We start from the raw sequence: 24,877 nt of genomic DNA on the forward strand, positions 1-24,877 counted from the left end.
CCAATATCTAACTTACAGGCTTCAGCTTCCCACCTACAAACTTTCATGAAGTGACAACATGCTGTAACACCACTACAGTGTCACTTCTGCAGATTAAATAACCATAAAAATTCTTGCAATCCTCAGAAAATAATTTTGATCTTTGGCAAGACACTTGGTGAGAGGGCACTCGATTCACAACACAGTCTTTATTAGTTGGCAACGCTCCATGGAGAAGAGGAGCAGTTGTTAACAACAGCCATCCTTCCCTCACAACTGAACCACCTCCACTGCCAATTCAAGGCTCCATTACCCAGGCTGCAGCTGCCTGTGTTCACTTCACTGTCCTCCCCTGCCATCCTTATGTCCTTGTCCTCAGAATTTCCAGTGCCTATTCACTGCTTTAGCTAACATTTTTCCATCTATATTTCATCCCTTTTTTTTCAAAGAAAAAAACCAAACACTTTTATGAGCATTTCAGTTTTTCTCTGCTCTTTGTATCAAATATTTCAGATCGCTAAAATAGCTGTTAGAAAAGCCTTTTTTAAGTTAAACAACCTGTAAATAACAAAGTTAATTTTAAGACATTAACTTAGACTCAGATCTCATATTGGAAGACAGCCTTTTAGTTAGTGCAGCAGAGCAAAGGAAACCTAAGAGTCCCCCCATATATGAAAAATGCTACAATTATGTTTCTAAATATCATTTGATCTGTTTCCCAGAGCTACAATATTCATTTTTCTCCTCTTACTTCCTAGTTTTTCTTTATATGCCAGAGATGTAGCTGAAGGCAAGAAGCTTAAGTTACAAATAATATTCAGATGTTAAAACAAATAGCTGAGTAGGTAGGTAAACAAGTTTGCAGCATGTTTTCAATTCTTTGTATTTGTTTTCTTCCTCACCATACATTTCAGAATCTCTATTAATCTTACAGTATACTGATTTTTTTATTCCCTAGCCCCCCCCCCCCCCTCCTTGTTCTATTGGGTTTGCATGGCAAGGTTTTGTCAGCCGGGGGGGGCTACAGGGGTGGCTTCTGTGAGAAGCTGCTAGAAGCTTTCCCCACATCCTATAGAGCCAATGCCAGCTGGCTCCAGGATGGACCCACCACTGGCCAAGGCCGAGCCCATCTGTGACAGTGGTAGTGCCTCTGGGATAACAGATTTAAGAAGGGGGAAAAAATCCCTGTGCAATGGCAGCCAGAGAGAGGACTGAGAATGTGTGAGAGAAACAGCCCTGCAGACTCCAAGGTCAGTGAAGAAGGAGGGGGAGGAGGTGCTCCAGGTGCCAGAGCAGAGATTCCCCTGCAGCCTGTGGGGAAGACTATGGTAAGGCAGGTTGTCCCCCTGCAGCCCGTGGAGGCCCACGGTGGAGCACGTGGGTGCCCGAAGGAGGTTGTGACCCCATGGAGAGCCCGTGCTGGAGCAGGCTCCTGGCAGGACCTGTGGCCCCGTGGAGAGAGGAGCCCACGCTGGAGCAGGTTTTCTGGCAGCACTTGTGACCCCACGGGTGACCCACGCTGGAGCAGTCTGTGCCTGAAGGACTGCAGCCCGTGGAAGGGACCCACGCTGGAGCAGTTCATGAAGAACTGCAGCCCGTGGGAAGGACTCACATTGGAGAAGTTCATGGAGGACTGTCTCCCGTGGGAGGGACCCCACGCTGGAGCAGGGGAAGAGTGAGGAGTCCTCCCCTGAGGAGAAAGGAGCGGCAGAGACAGCGTGTGATGAACTGACCCCAACCCCCATTCCCCGTGCCCCTGCGCCGCTTGGAGGGGGAGGAGGTAGACAAAATTGGGAGTGAAGTTAAGCCCAGGAAGAAGGGAGGCGCAGGGGGAAGGTGTTTTTAAGATTTAGTTTTTATTTCTCATTCCCCTACTCTGATTTGATTGGTAATAAATTAAGCTAATTTCCCCAGGTTGAGTCTGTTTTGCCCATGACAGTAATTGGTGAGTGATCTCTCCCTGTCCTTATCTCGACCCATGAGCCTTTCATTATATTTTCTCTCCCCTGCCCACCTGAGGAGGGGAAGTGATAGAGCGGCTTTGGTGGGCACCTGGCAGCCAGCCAGGGTCAACCCACCACACTTGTGTAATCCATTTACAAATACATAAACCTCAAATGTGAATAAATTGGTGACCATAACAACTTGCAATAGCTGAGATCTAGCATCTGAAAATTAAATAGACTGAACTTGGACTAAGTCCCTCAAGTTTTATATATCACAAAGCGATGCACCGTAGTTTGCCATAACCTGTACAACAGTAAATATCAAGGGAATGAAAACATGACTCTCATTTTACTCCATGTGGCTAGACTTCTTAGCACTGTGATTTTGGTCATTTCAAGAATTTGAGCAGTAATAAGGTTCTTGTACATTAACTAGCTAGAACTGGTCTCCAGATACATGCAGCAAAGGAGTTATTTGTCAGGACGTGAGTCCCATGAGATGTTGAACATTCTGGATCCAATTCAACAGAGTATTTAAGCACATATTTCACTTTAAGCACAGGAGCAAATCCTTTAAGCTATAGTTCTCAGTGCCTTGAAGAACTAAATCCTGTTTTCCTAAATTCACAAACAATATAACCAGAGAATAAAAGAACTCCAACAGTCAGATGATGCAAGTCAAGCCATAAAGAATGAACAACAACAATAAAGACTATTTGTTCCAGCAAGCCTGTTTCCTTTTAACTTACAACCTCTGTGCTTTGTAACTGTCGTCTTATATCCATGTTTTCTCTATCACAGCTAGTTAATTCCTAAAATACAGTACACAGCAATATTAATTTCCTGAACAGCTCTCCTCCTTGAATGAGGCAGATGTGCTTCAGTTCCATACTGGCTGTCAGCTTCAATTACTCTGGGGCCAGCCAAATTCTCACTACAATCACAGTTGTCATGCTAGTTGACTTGGCGAGAGCAGGCTTGGTGTGCGAGATGACGTACATATCCCTGCATTCTCCCCACTTTCCTAAGGATTCCAAACAAATTGCCCTGTAAAAAAACTGTTTAAACCAAAACTTGAAGAATTGTTCCAGATACAGGGGTTTTTTTTGAGCATAGTTTTGAGGTAAATGGTGACCTCAGCACTTTGTTTTGAAGATTTCAATATATTGAGGTCCTAATGAAAAGAATAGGCTTAACTACCACCCCTCATCAGAAGAGTCCTAGGAAGAAGGGTTTACTAGCCTAAGCACAGCAACATTTTAATGCAAATAGCATCTGAACTGAAGCAGGTTTTAATTCTGGTGGCTGAGATTAAATTGATGCATTGCCACCTGTGCCACTGCTGAGCAGGACACCTCTAGCAAACATGAAAAAGGTAACTCAGATATTTGTAGTGCTGTGTTCAATTTTTCAAATCAGTAAGACAATTTCTGTTTTGCAGAACTGTTAGTGTCCACCCTGTTCTTGTTCTCAAAAATTTTAAAAAGCAATTAAAAAAAAAGAAAAAAGAAAAAGAAAAAAAGAGAAAAATCCATGCCAAAATGAGTTTGGCTTCTCAAGCACAGAAATATCTGGCACCTAACGGATACACTAGAATTTTGAGTGTTTCAGTCCCCCTGTAAACACAATGTCCATTTGATGTCCAACAGAAGAGAGTACAGTATTCATTGGTATATTTTAGTCTTTTCAAAACCTAATGAATGTATGTGAACCTGCTAAAGACTGGTTGTTGGTTTGGTTTTGGGTTTGGTTTTGGTTTGTTGTTCCCCCCCCCCAATGCTTTCTAGAATATGTTGGGTATTTATGCTTTTGCCTCCCAGTTGTTGAATGTCATCCTTTGACTTTGGTTAAAAAATTTAAAGCGATAGACTCCAATAATCTCTATTGAAAGAGTAACTGAATTAGGTATTTTCTCAAAACTACACATTCCAGCAATAGTTTTTTCATTGCTTCCAGCCTATACAAGCACAAGTTTGTTCAGTTAGCTTCTGGCTATGATCCAGTCAGATGGTTAGATGCTTGAATGAACTCAGAGAAATATTTTTACAGTGTGAAGAATTTGTTCTTAATCACTTGGGGAAAAAATATTCCATTTTGATTCTTGGCTACAGTACTTATCTTAAATTGCTTAGTCACGTGAAAGTATAATTTCACTAGCTAGCAGATATCGCTTTGAAAATTCACTTGCAACATGGTTTAGCTCACCAGCTTTGACCCTTATGTAACGTCATCTACACAGCTGTTTAAATAAAAATATACACAATGATAACTCACAGTATGCTCCAGTCATGCAGAAATGTGAGCGAACAACTTATTGATTGTAGTGTCTGACATGACCTGCTTGTAATTAGGAAATCAATAACCTGTGTTCTTCTTTCTTCTCCACCACCCACCTTTCCCCCAAATTCCAAAAACATCTCTATGTTCAAATAATGTTCATGTTGGATTCCCATCCCAGTTTTGTAACACCAGCACTTCTCCAATACTTAAATAATTTCACAGATTCTACTTTGGTCCCAAGGTCTAGATGGTGGTTACAGAAGGAATTTATTAAATAGTACAGAAATAACGTTTCAAGGAAACCTTAAAATAAGGCAAGGATATAGCAGGATTTGGCTGATATTAAAATCATAACTGGCATAAGTAGAAAACACTCAGCTGACAATACTGGTCAAACTATTGATGCCTCATCATTTCATGCAGTTGACAAAATAGCTACAGAGCATGATCTCCTCCCATCCTGCCTAATCGCTTCCTGCTACATTACCACACGGCAGGGAAGTCTTAGCCCTTTGCAAGATGCTATTCTTGAACTTTAGCACCATTATACCTAATTGACATTTCCGAGTTAGCTTCTCACTAGGTATTAATGGTCTCTTTCAGTAGATTTACAAAATGTTATGGGCCTTGAAAACATCTGAGGTTATTGCTGAAGAGTGAAACAGGGCACGCAGACAAACTAATGGAAGAAATCAAATATTTAAATAACACATGTAAAAGACTTCAGGCATCTTACATGGCATCTCAGAAAAGAGTCAATTATAGTGCACAGAAAGAATCTAATAATAACCGAAGTAGGCCAAATGCAAACACTGTCATCCTGGCAAAAATTTGAAAAAAGCTATACAAATAGCAGTGAAGGAAGACAAATATGCACACTCTGAGCATGCATACCCCAGAGTACCTTTACTGAATCATGTTATGAGAATATGATCTACCAAGCTCGGGGAATTCTGAATTCAGATACAGCTACATTTCACCTGAAAAGCCTGCCAAACCCAAGCTACTTTGCACTCCAAAACCATCACAAACAAACTCAGAAAAAATCACGGCAAGTACTTTTGTACTTACCCAGTTCTTTATACTGGCTAAAAAAGGAACAATGTACAGGGTTGCATCGTTTCCACTACGCTTAAAATGCAGAGGCAGCAGCTAAAAGCAGCAGGAACAGTAATCAAAAGAGAATAATGCTGCAGGAAGCACAAAGCAAGGATCTGAGTTTCAGCAAGTATTAAAAAATACACAATTTGCTTCCTTGCAGCTTCATCTACTGAGGGTTTTGCACGCATATTAAGGTACTGACAAAAGAGCAATGTATTCCAAGACAAAACACAAGCATAAGAACCCTCAGTGAGACACATTAGGAGTTATTCAGTGAGTGTTGAAAAATAGGGTTGTCAAAAGAATTTTTTTAGTGTAAGCTTTTTTAAAATAAACAGACATTTTAAAAAACAGCATTCTTGGAAAGAGTCTAGTTCTAGTACAACAGGTATAAAAGTTAATCCTTCATTTAAAGTACTATTCGCTAGCCTACAGCCTTTTAAGCACTGTATAAATTACCACATTGGTGCAAGAGTATATAAATTTGCTTTCCAGAAAGAGATTGACATATCAAACTTCAGGCAATGCATTCATAGCATTCCAGGCTTTTGGGCTGAAAAATCAGTGACTTCAAGAATTGTTTTCCAATGACTCAGTAGTTTTCAGTGTAAGACTTCCCCACAATCTATCTTTCGGGATAAATGTTTACGCCTTAGCTGGCTTTCACTGTCATGCTCTCACTTTCAGCCTGTAGTGCCTGGGCTGGGTTTTGGAGGGCTCTGGCACATGCCCAGGTGGCGATGCTCTCCCTCGCTCTCCAGGGAATGTTCCAGGGCTTAAACGCACCATTTCCCAGAACTCAGGTTTATGCGCTGAGCGTTTGTAATTTAACACATAGGACACACACTTTGCCCTTTGCAAAGGTTTCCATGCTTTTTCTCAGAAGTAAAGAGAATTTAAATATTCTCTTAGAGTCAGTTTGGTAAATTGGATCAATTCAGTGATATAATTTATGATACAAGACTACCCACAGCATTTTTGAAGCACAGCTAAGGGGGAAACTTGGGAGTGGAAATGAGATGCCATTTGGGGAGCAGGAAAGAGATGTGAGAATTTAAAGTGGGAAAAATGTGTACATAGCAGTCATAGCTGCTCTCCTCACAACCCAGACAAAACCAGGAAAATATTCCCCCCCCCATTTCCTCCTTACTTTGCAGTAATCTTCAGAGTCTATAGAGCAATACAGAATGCTTCTCTTCCCATGCCTGTTTTTTTACCAGGGAGTCTCTTTACTTGCCCCAGATTTATTTCCTCTGATCTTCACATGAGCAATACTGTGGCTAATATTCATAGTCCTGCTGCAAAGTATCCCTTCCCTTCTTCTCCTCACATTTTCATATAGTTAGGAGAATTAACTCAGCCTATCAGAAATCATTAGCATTTAAAAATAAAAATACATTTGTACTCTTTTTTTATGGATTTACTCTTACCTGCAAAGTTGTAGAACCATTCAGCTCTCTCTGCTTCTGCCTCTCAATGCTTTTCCACAACGACGGAAAATACAAAGTTTAATCATCCTAGATTGGAAAATATAGCTCTGCACCACAGCCTTACTATGAACTGAGGTATTGAATGCTACAGCAATCTGATTAAATTGCATCACAGAGAGCTCAAACCATGCTATATTCTAATCCCAGGACTAGGTTTGCTTTTTTTTCTTTTTTAAAATAAACTTTGATCATACTCAATTTCTCACTTCTGTACAGTAAGCTAAACCTTGCAATAGTCAAAATAAGTCCCAATCTGATTGCTGTAAACATTTCAAAGTACAGCATACCACAGTCCCTCCCATCCCACCACCTTCTCACACTTATATTTGACTGATGCTTTCCAAAATACGGAAGCATTCTCTTTCAAACACACTTCTCACCTTTCAGTGAAAACCTTGCCCAGGCCAGATGCTTTGGTCCTCTTTTGCATTTATTTAATTGATTACCATTTAACATTAAATAGTTAACATATGATGACAAATGCAAGTCTATCCCCTTTGCAATCATTTCTTTCAAGACACAAATGCTTGTGCCTCATCCTGGCTTGCCTTAGAACAAGCAGAGACTAGAAACAACTATTTGTTTCCTAGAATAAATTTTTAGGGAAGGTGTAAATTTTGCATTCACTGCCATTAATTAAATCAAGATAATTAGCAATTAACTCAATTTAAAAAGGAAACAAATGTTTAGTCTAAGCAAATCCTAGTCTGTGTGTGTATGCACGTGCTTAAGAAACTGGAGTTAACTTCTATGAGTGTATTTTATCAGGTAGAGGAAGAGTGAAACATCACTTAGAGAAATAAACAGGGACAGAACAAAAAGGCAGAAGCACTAGTTGCTGTATTTCTCCTTCTGGGGGTGTATGTGGCTGTTTTTCCACTGTTTTAACACCCTTCATAACAAAGGAGGGCTGGCACTTGAAGCCCTACAGAAGAAGTGAGTTCTGAAGCAGTGCTTTCAAGGAGGAAAGTGTCGGCAAAGCTGAGATAAATGAGTGTTTCTCTCAGCAGTAAGGCCAACTTAAGCATCCCCTGTGCCCTTGTTACCCCATGCTCTTCTCTCTGGTGCTGATACCACAGCTGGTGTGGCTGCATGGTAAATGAAATCAGAGCAGTGATCCCATTTAGGAAAATTGCTTAAAAACAACCACCCCTACAGGTACCACTGTAAAGGAAGGACTTAGATGGAGAGAGTAGACCACATTATAAATGATCTTTTCTCCCTACAGATAGATCTTGGAAAGCCTTACCGTGAAGGAGGCTTCGGTCTGTGCCATGGCTATGCAGACCCACAGGCAGGACCCGCATCGGGGAGCTGGCGAGGGGGTCCTGGCGTGCGGCTGTACGAAGCACAGCAGCAGCAGTCAGAGAGCTGTCCGGGAGCAGCGAGAAGTGAGCTGTGCTTCAGCATCCCCTGTTTCTGCCTTTTCCAGCTGAATTGCGGTGACAGAGCACCGAGCTGTCTATCAACAGAAAGAAGGATTTTTTTCCTGGTTGCATAAGAAAGCAGTCAGACCTTGCTGTTCTTGTAATTTTTCTCCAGCTCAGCTGACTAAGATGTACAAGTCAGGAACTAACATCTTTCTTATCAATTTTCCAGTCATTTTTTATAGGTGCTGTAAACAACACTGAAGCTATCCTTCCTCAGTTCACTGTGGTGGGCTGGGAGTCTGCAACAGAGCTCAGTCCATCTTATGTAGCCAATTTCAAGTATTTGCTACATAAAATTATTAACAGATAATATTTATTTAATGCCTTCATGTAGCAACAGTAGATTATACCATCCTACTACACAATTATTAACAGTCCAGAGGATCCTTAGTCATTAATGACACAGAATATTTGGATACAGCAGCAGTGTTGCTTGAATGACTCTTTCTTTAAAAGCTGTATTATATCAGAGATTTGTTTCAATTTACATTACCACTGATGGTCTCTCTTCAGCCTTTACACAGAATTCCAATTAATGTCAAAGAGGAGTAATCACACATGAAATGAATGGAGAATATACCCCTTAAAATTTAATGTGTACATGAGATGTTCTTATTAACTCTGGTCTTACTTAATTTTTATACTAGAACATTAACTACAATTTGCAGAATAAGGAGTTTCTGAGTTCCGCCCTCAAAGAAAATGAGGCGCTGCTGTTCATGCTAATGTAGTCTTGCTGAGCTCAGAAGCGGTACTGGAGGCTGTAGAGAAAAAGATGCATCGAATTCTCCAAGCAACTTTAAAAAAACTCTCAAAGTATCTCATACGAAACCCACACATGAGATTGAACCTCTGAATTGAGATTAGTTGCCATGAAAGCTGGTAGGATATAGTCCACACCAACAAAATACCATAGCTAGCTAATGAACTAGTTAATGGGAAATTGAGGTGGAGGATTCACTGTCTGTGAAGAAGGAGAAAGGCTGAGCAGAACAGAAGCTAGATTGATGGGCCAGTAGGAAAACTTCATAAAAGCTAAGTTTTTTTTACTATAATGGGATAAGCAGGAAAAAAGAGACAACAGCAGATGTAACATATGAAAGTATGATGGCAATACAGCTTCCAAGCAGTAAAATGTGGTGTAATTTGACTGAGACAGTTTACATCACATCTTTTCAGTTAATGACAAAAAGACCCCACAAAATGACCCACTGCACCCAAAAATGCACCAGTTCCCTGGATCATTACTAAACTACGGCTATGCTTAAGGTTAAAGCTCTCCAAATTCTCACCTTCATATAGCTGCTTATTGCACCAACTTAACTGCTTTGCCCTCTGTTGAAGGTTTTGGCACTTTTCTTAAAGACACAGTGAAGGACTACATGCAAAAATCTCAGCACTGAAGAATGCAGCACCCAAGGCCATACTCTCAACACCTGCTTTCAGCAGTGTGAGTTGAATCAAAGCCTCAGTAAGACAATGCAAGTACAAAAGTGGCTGCGGAGAAGATGTTACAGGAAGAGGACAGCATTGAAAGGCAAAAATCTGTCAAGGATCATTGATTTATACCAGGGAGAAACAAAAGCAAACCAGAAAACCTGCCACAGCCCTTGCCTGGCTTGTTCTCTTATCTGCATTTGGCCTTCAAACAAAAATTGTGCACCCCTCAAGAGTACTTCTAGTACCAAATCAGTGATAGTGGGATGAAGCACAGCATCCAAGGGTTATTTTTAAATGCTTACTTGAACTCATCTAAATTGAGTAGGCACTACTTGAGCATTTCATTTTTGCTGTGTTGTTTCCAAGTAGCCTACACAGGCTGCATAACTAGGGAGAAAATACAGTTCTGAGAGGACTGTGCTGGTTTCTAGAAACACTGAGACCTTAAAAAAAAAGGTAACAAACCTTACTAGTGTTGCTTTTAGAAGCTTCAGACTTTCAGTGAGCAGACTGGAGTGTTTAATGAAATCCAGTCCTTGTAGGAAGGACTCAGTGGCCACTTCAGTTTTGTTAGATTCAACATCAGCAAGCAGTGACTCAGTCAACAACTACTGTAGCTAGAAAAAAAAAAAAAAAGAAAAAAGGGGTGTCTGCTAAAATTGGAAGAGATGCATTAGGCTTGGTGTATGAATAGTCACTATTTCATGACTACAGGTGTATCTTGAAAGCAAAAAAACTCACAGAAAATACTTGGAAAAGGACAGGAAAAGAAGCATCAGGGAAACAATGCAGAAACATGAAGTGGTTTCTGTGTAGCAGACCTGGCCCTACTCAATACCAGTAAGGTACCATTTTTAGAGCACATGCTCCACCTCCATCACATGGTCAGTCTGATATGAACAAGCAGTAGACCTGCATGTGTCATAAAGAGAGTGTCATGTCATTATCTACACCCATGGGAAAAATCTGAAGATGGACAGTGTAAGAGAGGTATTGGCACACACAGCAACAGCAACCATTAGTAACAGAGGAAAAAGAAAGCGTCAACATATCCCTATCCATAAATTCCAACTATAAAAGAGAGCTTTCAGTAATGTCAGCAACACCCTTGCAGGTTACACAAATCTTGCTTCTCAAAATGAGGAGAACGAAAGTATTGGCAGGGGTTCCCAAATGCATTGTGGGCTGATCAAATTAAATAGAAGAGCACTATGATTAATGACACAGAAGAAATGGATACTAAAATAGGGACTTTGTCGGAAGGATTCCCAGAGAAAAGTGCCAGTCATACCATCTCAACTAGTCACAAGTGACATTGGCCAGAGTGAAAATGGACAGCTTTTGTTTGAGGAAATTGTGAGAGTATGACTTACAGAGGACTGTGTCACTGATCTTCCAGTAGGCATTGTGCTCACAGCTGTGCCATGGAATGCGTGCTGACCACCAGCGCAGGAACAGCAAATTCCTTCGGTGTGCTTGCATTAGTGACTTGCATCCTGAGACCTCTAGTCAGCTTTCTTCTAGTTGGTGAGTTAAATGAACAAACAGACAGTATATAGGAAAGAATTTATGTTAAAATGGAAGAACACAAACCAAGTTTCCACAGAAGACCCATATGTTGCACCATGCAGGAACTTCTATGGGCACAGCAAGCCCTGACTCAGCTGACAGCTACAATAGGAGAGAGGATAGTTAAGGAGATAGACAGGGAGCAAGAGACCATGGAAGAAGAAACAGCTATAATATTGCAAATGAAAACAATCCCAAGTATAGTATGTTGACATAGTGAAAATGTGGCTACAGGACCTGAAGCAGCCCAGACTTGGTAATCATCTTCTACATACTCTGGTCATGTATGAAGGCAAAAGTAACATGAAAAACACCGACATCCTCCCAAAACATCCCAGAACACAAATGAACACACACGGAAGATAATTTCTAAACTCATCATGTTATTGACTGAGACTGAACAACCACACTCTTAATGCCTTGCACGCTTGCCTACAAAAAAGCACATCGGGAGAAGTTGCAGACTCCACCTAGTTCTCATTGGGCCATAGTAAACTTGTGTGTGAAGTAGCATAAGTGGTTCAGTCAGTTATTACATTTGTTCAAGTTTTCAGCTAAATTTACTGGTGCTTCATTTTAGGCCTAGTTAGATGCAGATCTGAAGAAGGGAAATTATGCAGCGGAACAAGTGCTGGCAGTCCACGCTGCCCGTACACTTGGCATGTGGGCAGTGAGAATATCCTCTGATGCCCTGAGTGCTAGTAAGGATGTCTGGAAGTTTGTTCCTTATTTCTACATGTAGATTTTGTTCTTTAAAGGTTTATTTTGAGATAGTTTTGCTCATCTAGAGCGTATTCAATGGCTACATCTACGTGAACACTTGCTAGCTGTTGGCGTACCACTGATACATTATGTATCCTCATAAAACCTGTCAAAAAAGATGCAAGGAGGGGAGTCTAAAGCATTTGCTTGGCTGGAGAGCACTGAGCAATGCTACTCCGTGCTCTGAAAGTACAGTGGCTGCACAGTCCTCACTGCCTCACATGGGTGCAACTTTAGTAGCAACGATTCACCCTTTGACGTGGATATAAGAATGCTTATTTCATATTTGAGAAATAGGCACAGAGATCAATATAGCATACTGAGAGTCAAATGCGACTTCTGGAGCAGCCAGTCCTAGAAGATCGCAGGCAGCTTATGCCGGGGAAATACGTCTCTTGGGACTGAATCTCACTTCAGCACGCAGTGGGTTTAAAGGATGTGGGCCCAGTTCCCTCCTGGCTGGATGTGAGCATCATCCACTGAGATCAATGCCATCACATGCATCTTGCAGAGCAAGAGTTCGTCTGTTTGTATGTGATTTGAGAACACTTGCAAAAAAACCTAACAGCATACAAGAGCTCTCAGTTATCCTCTGAAGACTAGGCTGTCTGCCAAGAGAACAGCACGTTAGACAGACACATCAATAATTCCCATCATCTATCCATCAAAAAAAGAGATTCCATTTACCTTAAAATGCATCATATGTGGATTTTACCATGCTGAAAAGGGCAACACTTGTAGGTCTCTGAACTATCATAATATAACAGGATTGGTTCCCCTTAGTGCTGCTCAGACGCAGCTACTGCCTCAAGGAATTTATATTAATTCAGTGAATTCCATCCCTTCCTTGACAGGAGTGGGCTATTTAGCCATAAATTGGCTAAACTCTATGGCTATAACTGATCAAATGAGGTGTGCCCGTACATAATGTTTAACCAGAAAATTTAACTAAAGAAATAAAATCTGAACACCAGCCAATAAAAGCAGATAGAGAAGTGGCAGTGATGGTCTCAGCAGCAAAGCTATTCCCAGCACTGGGTGCAGGACAAGTGTTTCAGAATGTAAAATTAGGTGAGTCGAATTCCAAGCTGGTGATTTCAATATACCTTTTAGAAGGTTAAATTTAAACTGAATGCTGTTGAACATGCTATTTGAATGTCATTTGCTCTTTTGCTGCTAAGTATTTCAAAGGGTTTACACAGCTATCTCAACTGAGAAGCAGGCCAGCTATGTTCTGTGTCGCATTTTGCCTCTTACTGGGTCATTTTGGCTAACACTCTGTTTTCAGCTGATTCTGCCTGTGCTTTTCTCTCTGAAGAAAGGCAAACAATTCTTGCCTATATATGAAAAACATTTTGATCGATACAGAAAAAAGATCATTTTAGTTTAGTGTGCTGTTGTTTGCCTAGGACTGGAGTTTAAAAAGTTGAAAAAGAAAAAATAAATCTCCCCTCCAACCCTCACTATGAAATTTCTATGCATTTTTACATCTAAATACTGACTGAGATCATCCAGAAATTAGCAACGTGTAAGGAGGGTGAATAACTTAAGAGTGAAGATATGTCTGGATATACATTGCTGTAAAGAAAGAATAATTAAAGAGTTTCTAGATAGCCCATCTGACTGTAACTCAGTTATTGAACTCGAATGAGATGCAGATATTGCCAGACAAAACCCTGGTCTTAGCAAAAGAAAAAAAGACTGATCTAGATTTCTGAATAGCCTGGTTTACATCTGGGCTGACCAGTTTTTTTGTCAGTGATTATTTGCCACAGTACTGACATTTTAATGGGAGGAAGTCGTTCATCTGTGTGTGCAAAAATCAGTTTGGGCCTGAGCAGTACTGACCTGTAGAAGAGACACACCTGTAACAGCTCCAACCCTGCCAGGAACTGGGGTCCTCCAGCCATCAGAGATACTCTGCGTATTCAACATATTCTGTGCTATCTACAGTCATCATTTTATTTTTATCCTTTTGAGAAACATAACTTGAAAAATCCCAGTAGTTTGGTATAAGTGCAAGTGATTAAAAAATTATACACAAAATATCCTTATGGGAACAGAGATTAGGGAAAGGAGAAGATGGGAAGAGGGATGAGGGGCTCGGAACTTGGGCAAGTAAGGATAGGCAGGGAAGAATAATTGGACGAGTCAGTACCAGGGGTTTGCATTCCCCTGTCTGGTCCTGCCTTGCAAAAGCTGGAGTCTGGGAGAATCACACCTCTCTGAATGGGGAGCAGAGAGCAGATGTTCCTACCCCAAGTAGATATTCCTCTTCGTTCAGCCACTACCCACTTTCCCAAGTTACATGTGATACAGGTCATCATACTCCCATTACTTGTCTTTAAAGAACACACAGCCTTGAGAGGTAACTTGCCTGTAAGGCAGGATTGCACACAGGCCCTGTAACACTGTCTACAGCCAACACAGGCCTTCACCTGCCCTACATCTCCTCCTCCTCCCACTGGGCTCTCTCCTTCCCAAGCTTTTGAGGGCTGTCCTTAAATGCTCCTCTGGCAGGCCAGTGGCTCTACCTTCCTCCGTCTGGAGGTCGGGCAATTATCATTTGTCCCTCAGGCTAAATATCTACCCAGACCTCCTGGCCAATTCTCAAAATAACCCCAAATCCCTGCACATACTTGGGTATCAAAGGTTGCAGCCACTTGAGGAACAAAAACAAAAGGGAAGATGAAGAGCAAGTCATAGCTACAGTAAGGAGAATTTCTGAAAGCTTGTCCCATCACACCCACTGTGAGGTGCTTGTTTTTAATGCAGTTACTAGAGCCAGCAGCACAGCAAGTGTTTTCTCTCTGGGATATTTTGAGTCATTAAATGTTACTGACGACATATTTGTCCTTGGAAGATTTAAAAGCAAACCTTTTCAAAAACTGGCATGTGGGGCTCAGTGAGATAATGAGTGATGTGAAAGAGCCAAATATTAGATTCCAAGTGCTGTAGTATGACTGAAATTTCATGTTACCTAGAGGATAAAGTGAAATTAAGTAACTTGTTTTGAAACAGTGTAAGCAAAAAAGATTTCCTTATTTTATCAGTGCTGTTTGAGATTTGTTTGAAGCTGGCATGCAGCAGAGGATCATTTCCTAATATCACATTCTCTTTGGATGGTTCGAATGTTTACCATAAGAAAAGTTAAACAGAATTTAAAAATAAGCTGCTTCTTCCTTGACTTTACCCTGACAAGGTCCAACACAGTGACATAGCTGGATGATTTTCTATTTAATCAATGGCCAAAACTTTACTTGCTGGCTTCCCCAGGAGACTATGCTATCCTCTACAGCTTGTGAGACTGATAGTGGTACTAGAGCAGGCAACAGCTGTCTGTCAAGATGAGGGCTTGAGTGATCAAGATAAGAGAAAGGCTAAGAAGCAGAGAAGTATTTTCTCCTTTTTTGCTCTTGGCAAAGGACGAAACAAAACCTTGCTCTTCTGGGCTAAATGAGATGTAGATATAACAGAAAATGTTGTCTACAAAAATCACAAAGACACAGTATTTCTCTTGGTTTCAGAGGAAACAGGACAAGTAAAAAGATCTGCTATCACCTAGCAATGTGTTTCTTGCAGAAAAGACATAACCGGGGCCAGGCTTATGGCATTTACCTGTACTGCCCCATGGGAAAACCCTGCCTGAGCACACCAAGGGCTTTTTACAGCGTCCACTGCGTAATGCAGATCTCTGGCTGAAGGACAATGATTCCTTCTGGAGAAGGACACATCGTGCTCTTGCATTATAGTGAACATTCAATTTATTGCAGATGGATAGTAACAGAGTCCTGATGCCATCTCTAACCTGGGCATACTGCCATGCCGCAAGTTCATTCCAACGATGTACTGAGATGGCTTTGCTCGTCTTAGTCTCAAGTCTCTTTGGAGACAGTCCAGGCAGGCTTTCCCTACTTTGTGACAACTCTTGGCTAGCTTATTCTGGACTCAGCAGTTCACTTCCAAATTTCCCATACTTCTGACATTGCTCCTCTTTGATTCAGGTCTGCCCAAACCATGTGAAAAATCTGAGGAATCCAGGCCCTTCTTCAAGTCTGGAGTCTGATCTCCAGATGGTGAGCATCCACACCTTACTTCATTTTTTTCCAGCCCCTCAGATGCCCTCTTGGTAGGAAGACTGAAGTGTTATTACACACCCTCCTTTGCCTCTCGCTGGCAATGGTGCAGGGAGGGCCTCTATTGAGCATCACGTGCAGCTCCTCAAAAGCAGATTTAGAGCAGAATTCCACCCCACAACAGAATTAATCAGAGGAAAGCTCAGAGAGCATCTCCTAAATACGTAACACTCTCCCTCCTAAGGAGCAGGTCCTCACACCCTCTCTGACTGAAGACAGGGGCATATGTTGTGTTACACAGATGGACCAGAAGTTGTGCAAATCCAGATGACTATTTCTGATGCTTTTAGATGCTAGCTAACAGTTTTAAATATTTGCCTGCTGTTGGTAATCATCCAGGTTTGTGAATTACTCAGAAAATATTCAATTAGCAAGAAATTAATTGCGTTTTTAATTGCCCACTCTTCTGTGATGATATATAGTATAAGCATAGCTTGGATGAACATAAATGCAGAAGATTATGCATGCAGAGTTGGAAGCCTTCCCTGAAAAGCTTTTTTTTAAATCCTGACTGAAGCTAGCAAAAGAAAATGAAAGATAATTATGGGAACCGAGGAGAAAACAACTGCACTTTTAAAGTCACTTATGGGGCTGGATTCAAACTCAGGTCTGACACAGGACGTGCACCAGCTATAATCACCCAACCAGTCCCTCAGCACCAGCTCCAGCATCTTCAACCCAAATCACCCCTTTCTCCAGCGTTTCCTGTCAGGCAGGTGTTTCTGCAGCCTCAAGTCAGCTGACAGAAAATGCTTGACATGAGGATAAAGGATGGACGCAAGGTCATCTGAACACAACACGGTATTTTCAGGACACTTTGGCATTAGACATAGATTAGCTTGCTGTGGTTCAGGACAAGGGAATGAAGAGATGCAGAACAGGAGCTAAAGCACTTGGTGGAGACAGTGTCCAACTGAGGTGCCGAGCTGCCCTTCTGCCCCACAGACATGCCAGCTTGGCTCCTCGGGCCCTTCTGCTGATGTACTCTTGGCTAGGTGTTTCCAACAGCTCTGGGATTATTTTACCTCCTCAGTGTGCCAGAAACTCCATTTCTCAGCCTTTGAGGCAGAGGATAGCTCCTGTGATGTTTTATGGACAGTTGAAGTGGAGGTGGTGGAAAAGATGGATACATTTTCCTGAAAGACTATGGAGAAGCTTATGCTGCTTTCAGTAAGGAATCCATTAAGGATTGGTCACACCTAGATTTTGCACGGAACAGTGTCTGCTTTTAAAATAATAGCAACTGTCTGTAGCCTGCCTATGACTGGAGTCAACGTAAAAATAGACCGAGCAGAGAGCACGCTGGCAACCCATGCCACTGGCAGAGGTTTAAGGCCCAGCTCTGCAATGTGCATCTTGCCAGCAGGGCTCCCAGTCTTGAACCTTGCATTTTGCTGGGGCAGCAGTTTTTTTGTTCATCAAACCCTTACCAATAGATGCCTTCACCATGGATAGATGAATCTAGTAAATGCGCACTCAATACTTTCAATGATATAGCAGTGTAAAACAATGTGCCTATTACGGGCAGTTTCATACGGGGTTTGAACAAGTGGTAGATTTGCCACCGAGGGCAGATTTGAAGTTGCCAGGCTGGTTTGGTACAGTGAAGGTAGCTGCACGCTCCGTTTCAGAAATCAATGACACATTGTCATCCAGTGCAAGATAAACTGAGAACTCTGAACTAAGGTCTTGACAGGTAAAATGCCTTTGATTTCGCCTTTAATTCAGCAAGCTCACAACATTACTGAATTCTCTGTATTAATAATAAATACATACTGAAGCTCATGTCAGTGGCAGAGTTTCAATTCTAACCTGATAACAACATACCTCTGTGAACAGCATGTCTGGGAAAAGCAAGACACTATACACAGTGTAGCCAAACACAGAGTCAGGAAATGTGACAGCTGTTTAACAACACATGGAAATAAAATGATGGTAATAACATTTGTAATTAGATTTATAAACTCCTTTCTTATTTTCAGCACTATTTGTTCAGTCAAAGAAATTCAGTTCAATTATTTTATCCATTTTTTTTCCCAGTAAAAGATCTGAAAAAATTAGGTCCTGAAGAACTGGTTTGGACCTTACAGCTCTTTAGGGCAGGAACTCTTGCATATGTTTAAACGATATATCCTGGGCATATAGGTGATTGCTCCAAATGACAAGCAGACCACATTCTGCTGGCCCATATTGCCATCCTGCAGAGGCCAAGTACACATGCCCTTCCCCCCAGCACAGGCTCAGGACTGTGACCCTGGGGTCTGGGTTTTGGATTTGCTGGGGGATCGAGCTGGCGCCTGCCCTGGCACACAGCCCTGGTGCATAGGTTTGCACAGTGATGAGCACAACACAGCCTGAGACCTCAGCTGGAACTGTTAGGAATTACCATGAGAAAAACAGAACAATAAGCAAAATGTGATGTGGACACCATCTCACATCTTAAATGCCAGTCTGAGGGTTAACATCGCCCTCCTCCGAGAGCGGGGGAAAAGCTTGCCTTTCAGTTTGTTTGATGAAAGGCAGCTTAATATCTGTATTTTAAAAAGAAACAAAGTTGTCTTTCATTAACAGCCTAAGCTGAAGACCGATAAATACTGTGGTATTTTTCAGACCAGATCGATTTATTTCAACAGATCTTCAGAAAGTGGAAAATTTACTTGTAGGTTTTAACTGGTACAAGCGGATACACAACACCAGCTGCAGCCGTGAAGTAAATAAACCATAGTCATGATTAAGATGTTACACGTTATGCAATTACTGTGACTTGGTTTGCTGTTTATATCTACTCAGCATGAACTGAATTGGATCAAATAGATCTGAACCTATATATGACAGCCCAAGTTGGCCCTTTTGTGTTAATGTAAATTTGAACTGCAAGACCTCTGAATTGGTTTTCCTAGAGGAAAGCTGAAGGCTGCTGAAAGCACACACTGGACTTTTACATAAAAAGAATGCATTTGAATCTATATTTAACAAATCACTGGATATTAGTTGCATTGAATTCAGTCTCACGGACACAGTAACATTAATTTAATCCTCATCTCTTAGCTCAGTTGCAGAGCAATTCTGTATTTACTGTATTTAGTCTGAGGAATCATTAACTCCATTAATAGCAATAATCTGGAGATTTTTCTAATTTAGTTTCTCCATTGATCATTATTTTCTCAATGCTGTGAATGATTATGAATCTGAGTGGTGCCAAACCACTGCAGCCTTCATTGACTTCAGCAAGAGTTGCAGCTGGTCTGCAAATTACAGCCTTTTAGTGTTATGTTTGTAGCAGAGTGGCAAAGCCGTGAGGTGAGGGCTGGTTGTGTGGTATTATGCTGATTTTGAATTCAGGAGAATACTTTCTTGGAAATCTCAGAAAGTAATTTGATCTCTCTTCCACACCTTAACAAACTCTTTCTCTGAACCTACCCATCTTCTAACCAAGGACTGTAAATTACTCTATTTATAGGCAATAGTACAAGTATATTGTATGTTGCCACATGGGATTCTCTAAACATTGTAATATTAAATAACCCATAAAGCTGATGTCAACAAACCATGTTATGATACTCAGACGTGGTATTAACATTCCTGCGTACAGCTGGTTTACTTGGTAAACCTATGTCTTGATTTTATTTTAGGTTTTTTTATTGCTTTTCTGTTTTGCAAGTATTCAGTGGCACCTAGCCTTTTTCTCAACACCTTCAGTCATATAAATTGAGGTATTGATTTCTTCAAAAACTCTAATGGTCTTGTTGAATTACTGGCAGACTGTGCTGCACTTGTCTTGTTCTGGTTATCGACACCCATTTAATCAAACCTTTAAGATGCTTAACAGAACATAAGAATGCTTACCAATCTTCTTTGAAAGACTTAAAAGCCACCAGCATCAAATGAGGAGTCCAGTGTATAGGTGTTTCATATTAAAAACAGATTTGATGGTGGGAGCTTGGTGGAGACAGCTCAACATGAATCTATTTAAAATAAGGTTATTTAAAACCCAATATATAGCAACAGACAATCAGAAAACTGACATAAAAATCAGGCACTGCTAGCCCATAAATAATCACAGGGGGTAATATAAAATCTAACCTAGATCATGTCAATAATACCTTGCAAAGAATAAATGTCTGTGACTGAAGCACAAATATCAAGGGTGTGACCTCTCTCTCCATTAGGACATGAAGAATACCACTACGAACTGAGCAAGAAATTTTGGATTGATCTCACATACTATAGCTAGATCTATAGAAAGGAAACAGCTAATCTGACGTCATCGATGTTCTCATCCATATCCCTAAGATAAAGATACAAGCTGTTCAATTACCACTACTAAACGCTAAGCCAATAATCACTACAATATTATGTCCTCCTCCCAACACAAACATGAAAGATTTGTTACAAGCGGCATGCCACCACGAGTCTCCGTGTACATCTTCATTGCAGTGTTAGCTTGGGAGCAGCCCTAAGATCATACAGGCACTCGTGAGTCTTAGTACCAAATCCATGAAGCACTGGTACGGGTACAGTTATTTGATTATCACTCTGGTACAGCTTTACACCACAAGTGCTTATATTCAGGTGAAACCTATTCCTATGCATATGTGCTCAGATGCTCAAGAATGCTAACAAAGACATGGATCTTTAAGAAAAAAAGGATTACATTTAATTTGCCTTATTTTTTCCTAACTGGTTCAGCTCTTGTTTTGGTATCCTAAGTAAGCTGCACTTAAAAAAGAGCCTCACAGCATAATGAGCCCATCTTTTTTTCTCAAGATTCAGCCATCTTATTTTTCTTAATAAACATCATGAAAGTTTTTCATTAATGTATTATGAAGTACTGGATTTACACTAAATGACACCAAGTACATAAAAAACATTGAAGACTTCAGAGTATTTCTGTCAGCTCCAAGATTAGTGTTATTCATGACAATAATTTTGCTAACCACACCAGCCAAATAATGATGAAGATAGTTATTGTCTCTAAACACAACTTATGAAGAAGGTGTTTGAATGCCTTTCTAAGATGCTAAGTACTTGGAAACTTAGAGAAGAAGTGGCTTTAAATTATGGTGGGAAACCTGATGCAGTATTCTGATTAAATGATATATGAAAATAACAACTGCAAGAATGCAAGCTGATGGTTCCTAAGTCCAGAAGTGAAGACCAACTGCATTCATTTAAAAGATCCATTGAAGGCAAGTATATGCAAAATACAAAGGGTGTCCAGTTTGATGGAACAAATAGCTAATATTTTTTTTCACTTTTCACTAACAGAGAAGACAGATGACATTTTAATGGTGTAATCAACACCCTGATTGCCCTTGGTGACAGAATGTGCCATGAGATCCAAATGGATATGATGGATAGGAGCACTTGTATTGAATTTGTGCATTGTATGTTTCTGCTTGAAGTAGCCCGTGTTTGTTTGTTTGTTTCTGCTGACAATATTCCTTTCAATTCTGCATCTTTTTAATAAAGCAGCAAAGGGTGTGACGGGAACCTGTGAAGGTAGGAGTATGGTGCTCAAAGTATAGTGTAACTACTGTTTTCATGTTGGTCTTAAAAGTTACTTTCACTAGCAGGGAATATGCAAGTGTTTAACTATTTACAAGAAGAATTTAGAGCTAATCGCTCTGTGCTAAGAACTACATAACTAAACACTGAATCACTCCAACATATTTCTTACAGATTTAATGTTTGCTCTCTCTCACTATCAGCAAAGAACTTTCCAGGATTGCATTCTCAGATCTGTGTTTTCAGAGGTCTTTGTGTAGCAATTTCTGCATTGGCATGTGGTCATAGTTCCTTACGCATTTCCCAATGTTTTGTTGGGCGGGTTTTTTTTTCATTTCTGGTGTTTTGGTTTGGGTTTTTTTGTTTGGTTTTTGTTGGGGTTTTTTTGTAAAGTATAGAGTTGCAGCACCCTAGACCATTTCTTCTCCTTAATAGAACATTTAGTCTTGGCGTATTTGGAAGAAAGGTCTTCAATATATATAGCCTTGTCCTGTGTCCTTGATGTGCTTGTGTCTCATTAGGAGAAGGAGAAATTTGGATGCATAATGAACATGTGGTGGGGCTCTTAGTCCTGACTATTTAGCCAAGCAATTACAGGATCACAAAAGTTCAAAAGGCACATAAGGAAGTGTCAAAATCAGAAACGTAAATGAACCACAATACTTGTAAGAAGCTAATGAAAGGCCTAATAAATCTCTGTAGCAATGGATTAATGCCATTAGAACTCTGGAAAAAGAGGAGAAGCAATTTTTTTTTGTTTACATGGAAAAAATGCTTTCAAAGATACCTTGTGAGTCAGACCAGTGCTCAAGTTTGGAAAATTATCTGATACCCCCCTCCAGAAGTACAAATGGTAACCTAAAAATAACTTTGAGCATTACTGAAGGATAAGCTGGTGGAAGAAGAGTCCTTCAGGAACAAAGAATAAGCATTACCTCTCATTCTATTTTTCAGAATAAGCATTTACCTCTCATTCACGCACATCTTTTTCCATGTGTGTGTAGTCGCCCCTGACTTTATGCTTTTCAGCTAGCTACATAAGAGCTCTTCTGCATTTCCTTCTGACTCAGAGCCATCTTTTCTAAGCTAACTATATAAGGAGGTCTACTTGCTATCAAGTCTGCATCGCCTGTAAAGACCCCCTTGGTGATCGAAGTGCTGTTTCCCTGTGGGTGACAGCAGTACCTGCCGGCCACGCTGGCACTGGGGATGAGTCAGGCCTCCATTGACTCAACTAGAATATAACATGCTATTTTATCATAGCACAGCTGCCAATATCGTATTATGCAACACTACTGCAATTTAAAAGTAATCAATACCTGCAATTCCATTATTTATAGAAACTCATTTAACTACAGTGTACTTAAGGGAAGAGTGAGAGGCTAGTAAATGCCTCTTAAAAGAGACAAATTGTTCTATACTAGGAAAAGAAAGGACAGGATGATCCAACGCCCCTTTCTTACTTTTTTAGTTTTAGATGCTATAACTGAGTAATGCAGTAAAAACATTTGTTTTGGTCTGCATCAACCCATACCAGACCAGATGTGCAGGGTGAGACAAGACTCCTGCACCATCCTGGTCACCCTGCAGAGTCTTGAGAGATGGTGGAAATCTTAGGATCAGCAGTCTCTCTCCTTAGCTGTATTTGCTCAGAAGTGGCTGTTAATGATATGTTTCACCACTTCAACTCTTTATTCCAATATAGCTTATTGGCTGTATCGGCTGTTTCCCTGACTGGCTGTTTTCACACCAACCATTTAGTAATCAGATCAAATCACTCTTCTGTGAGCCAAATATATACAGCAAAATTCTTTCTCCAACTTCGGAATAAAACCTTTATACTCAATTGTTCAGGTTTTACTTACCAGCTTCACTGAACCGTAATTGTATGAGCTCAAGAGTCTTTTTTGTAACAATTTTATATTAATACTTTGCATATAATACACATCACTACAGTCAGATACCAGAGAAAAAGTCTAAATTATTGTTGTCTTTCACAATTTAGGAAGGGAAAACCCTTAAAAATTGTAAGCAGAGCTTTATTCAAAGATAAGTATCTTTGTAAAGGAGAGTATGTCAACGGGGCAGGGAAGAAGGAGCGATTTTCACACTTACGTGTAACTGCTTTTGAAACTGAGGGTGTCAACTGATATTTCTATAAAACTACATACAAACCCTCATTACCAAACTGCTAGACAAAGATTTCTGGTCCTTTATTCTATTATTTGCACTGGAATAAAATTTACAGCTTTCCAAGAAGCAGCCAAGATGCAGGGAGAGATGGAGGACAAATACATCAGCCCAATGACATTAATTAGGGCTTCAGTCCTTCACTAGCGATGTGCACACTTTAAGCTCTTCACTTGAAGTGCCTAAAAATTAAGAGGTACAGCGGGTATCTTACAAGTGCTAGCTGGTCACGAGCTACGATGTCATTCACTTGCAGGTCAAAGTTTTAAGTGCTGCCAAGATTGCCGCTGACCAACTGATGAAAACATTGTCCCCGGGGTCAAGTGCTGGAGAATGGTCCAGCGCAGCACAGGCTTAGGGCAGAGCCATCAGTGCCGGTGCGAAGCAGAGGGGCTCGTGACCCCAGGGTCTGGGGAACGGGGACAGCATCCTCCCCACCCGCAGTGACCTGACCTGCTGCAACCCGCACTGTAACCATTCTAGAGAAGGTTACAGGGCCGCAATTACCAGTACGATGTGCAGGTCGGTCTTGCCTCCGCAGCTGACTCGGCCATATTGGGTTTGGTTGTTTATTTTCTAATTAACATATTCCTTAGAGTTCACCAGGTGGCTTCATTTTATTTAGCTCTGAAGATGTGCTACTTTCCTCACCAAGGCACTTGTGTTTCTCTATCAAAGACCTCTGCTTCCTGCTATAACAGATTTTAAAGCAGGGAGAAACAGGACTTTAACTCAGCATGTGTGGAGGGCACTGTACAGGTGCAATGAATAAACAAAGTGTTAGAAGGCTTTTGTCAGCCTAAAATACTCCCTAGGATTAGGCTTAGTAGAATAACAATAATAGTTGTAGCGATGGCTGAGGCTTGCCATTGAAAACCTAGGCTTTTAAACAGTTGTGGCTCCCAAACTATGACAGATACGAGCCTGTATGCCTCTACGTTTACACCCTTGAGTTTGTGTTTCTCTTTGTCTGTAAAAACAGTGGATCAAATTTGCCCTTTGGGTAATTCCCCTGATTTAAACATCCCGTATTTTCTCTGAGCAGC

At 40.8% G+C, this 24,877-nt stretch overlaps 1 long non-coding RNA gene across 1 annotated transcript in view; it reads right to left on the bottom strand.

Annotated features, from left to right (window-relative positions):
- LOC138684983 (uncharacterized) overlaps positions 1-8,241 on the bottom strand; it is a 51,971-nt gene extending 43,730 nt beyond the window's left edge. The window contains exons 1-2 of the long non-coding RNA XR_011324201.1: positions 8,046-8,241; positions 6,737-6,823 (exon numbers count right to left, since the gene is read on the bottom strand). This is a non-coding gene — a long non-coding RNA (uncharacterized lncRNA). The remainder of the gene's footprint in view (positions 1-6,736; positions 6,824-8,045) is intronic.
- Between the last annotated feature and the right edge of the window lie 16,636 nt (positions 8,242-24,877).

Source organism: Haliaeetus albicilla, chromosome 4 (assembly GCF_947461875.1).
Source record: "Haliaeetus albicilla chromosome 4, bHalAlb1.1, whole genome shotgun sequence".
NCBI lineage: Eukaryota > Metazoa > Chordata > Aves > Accipitriformes > Accipitridae > Haliaeetus > Haliaeetus albicilla.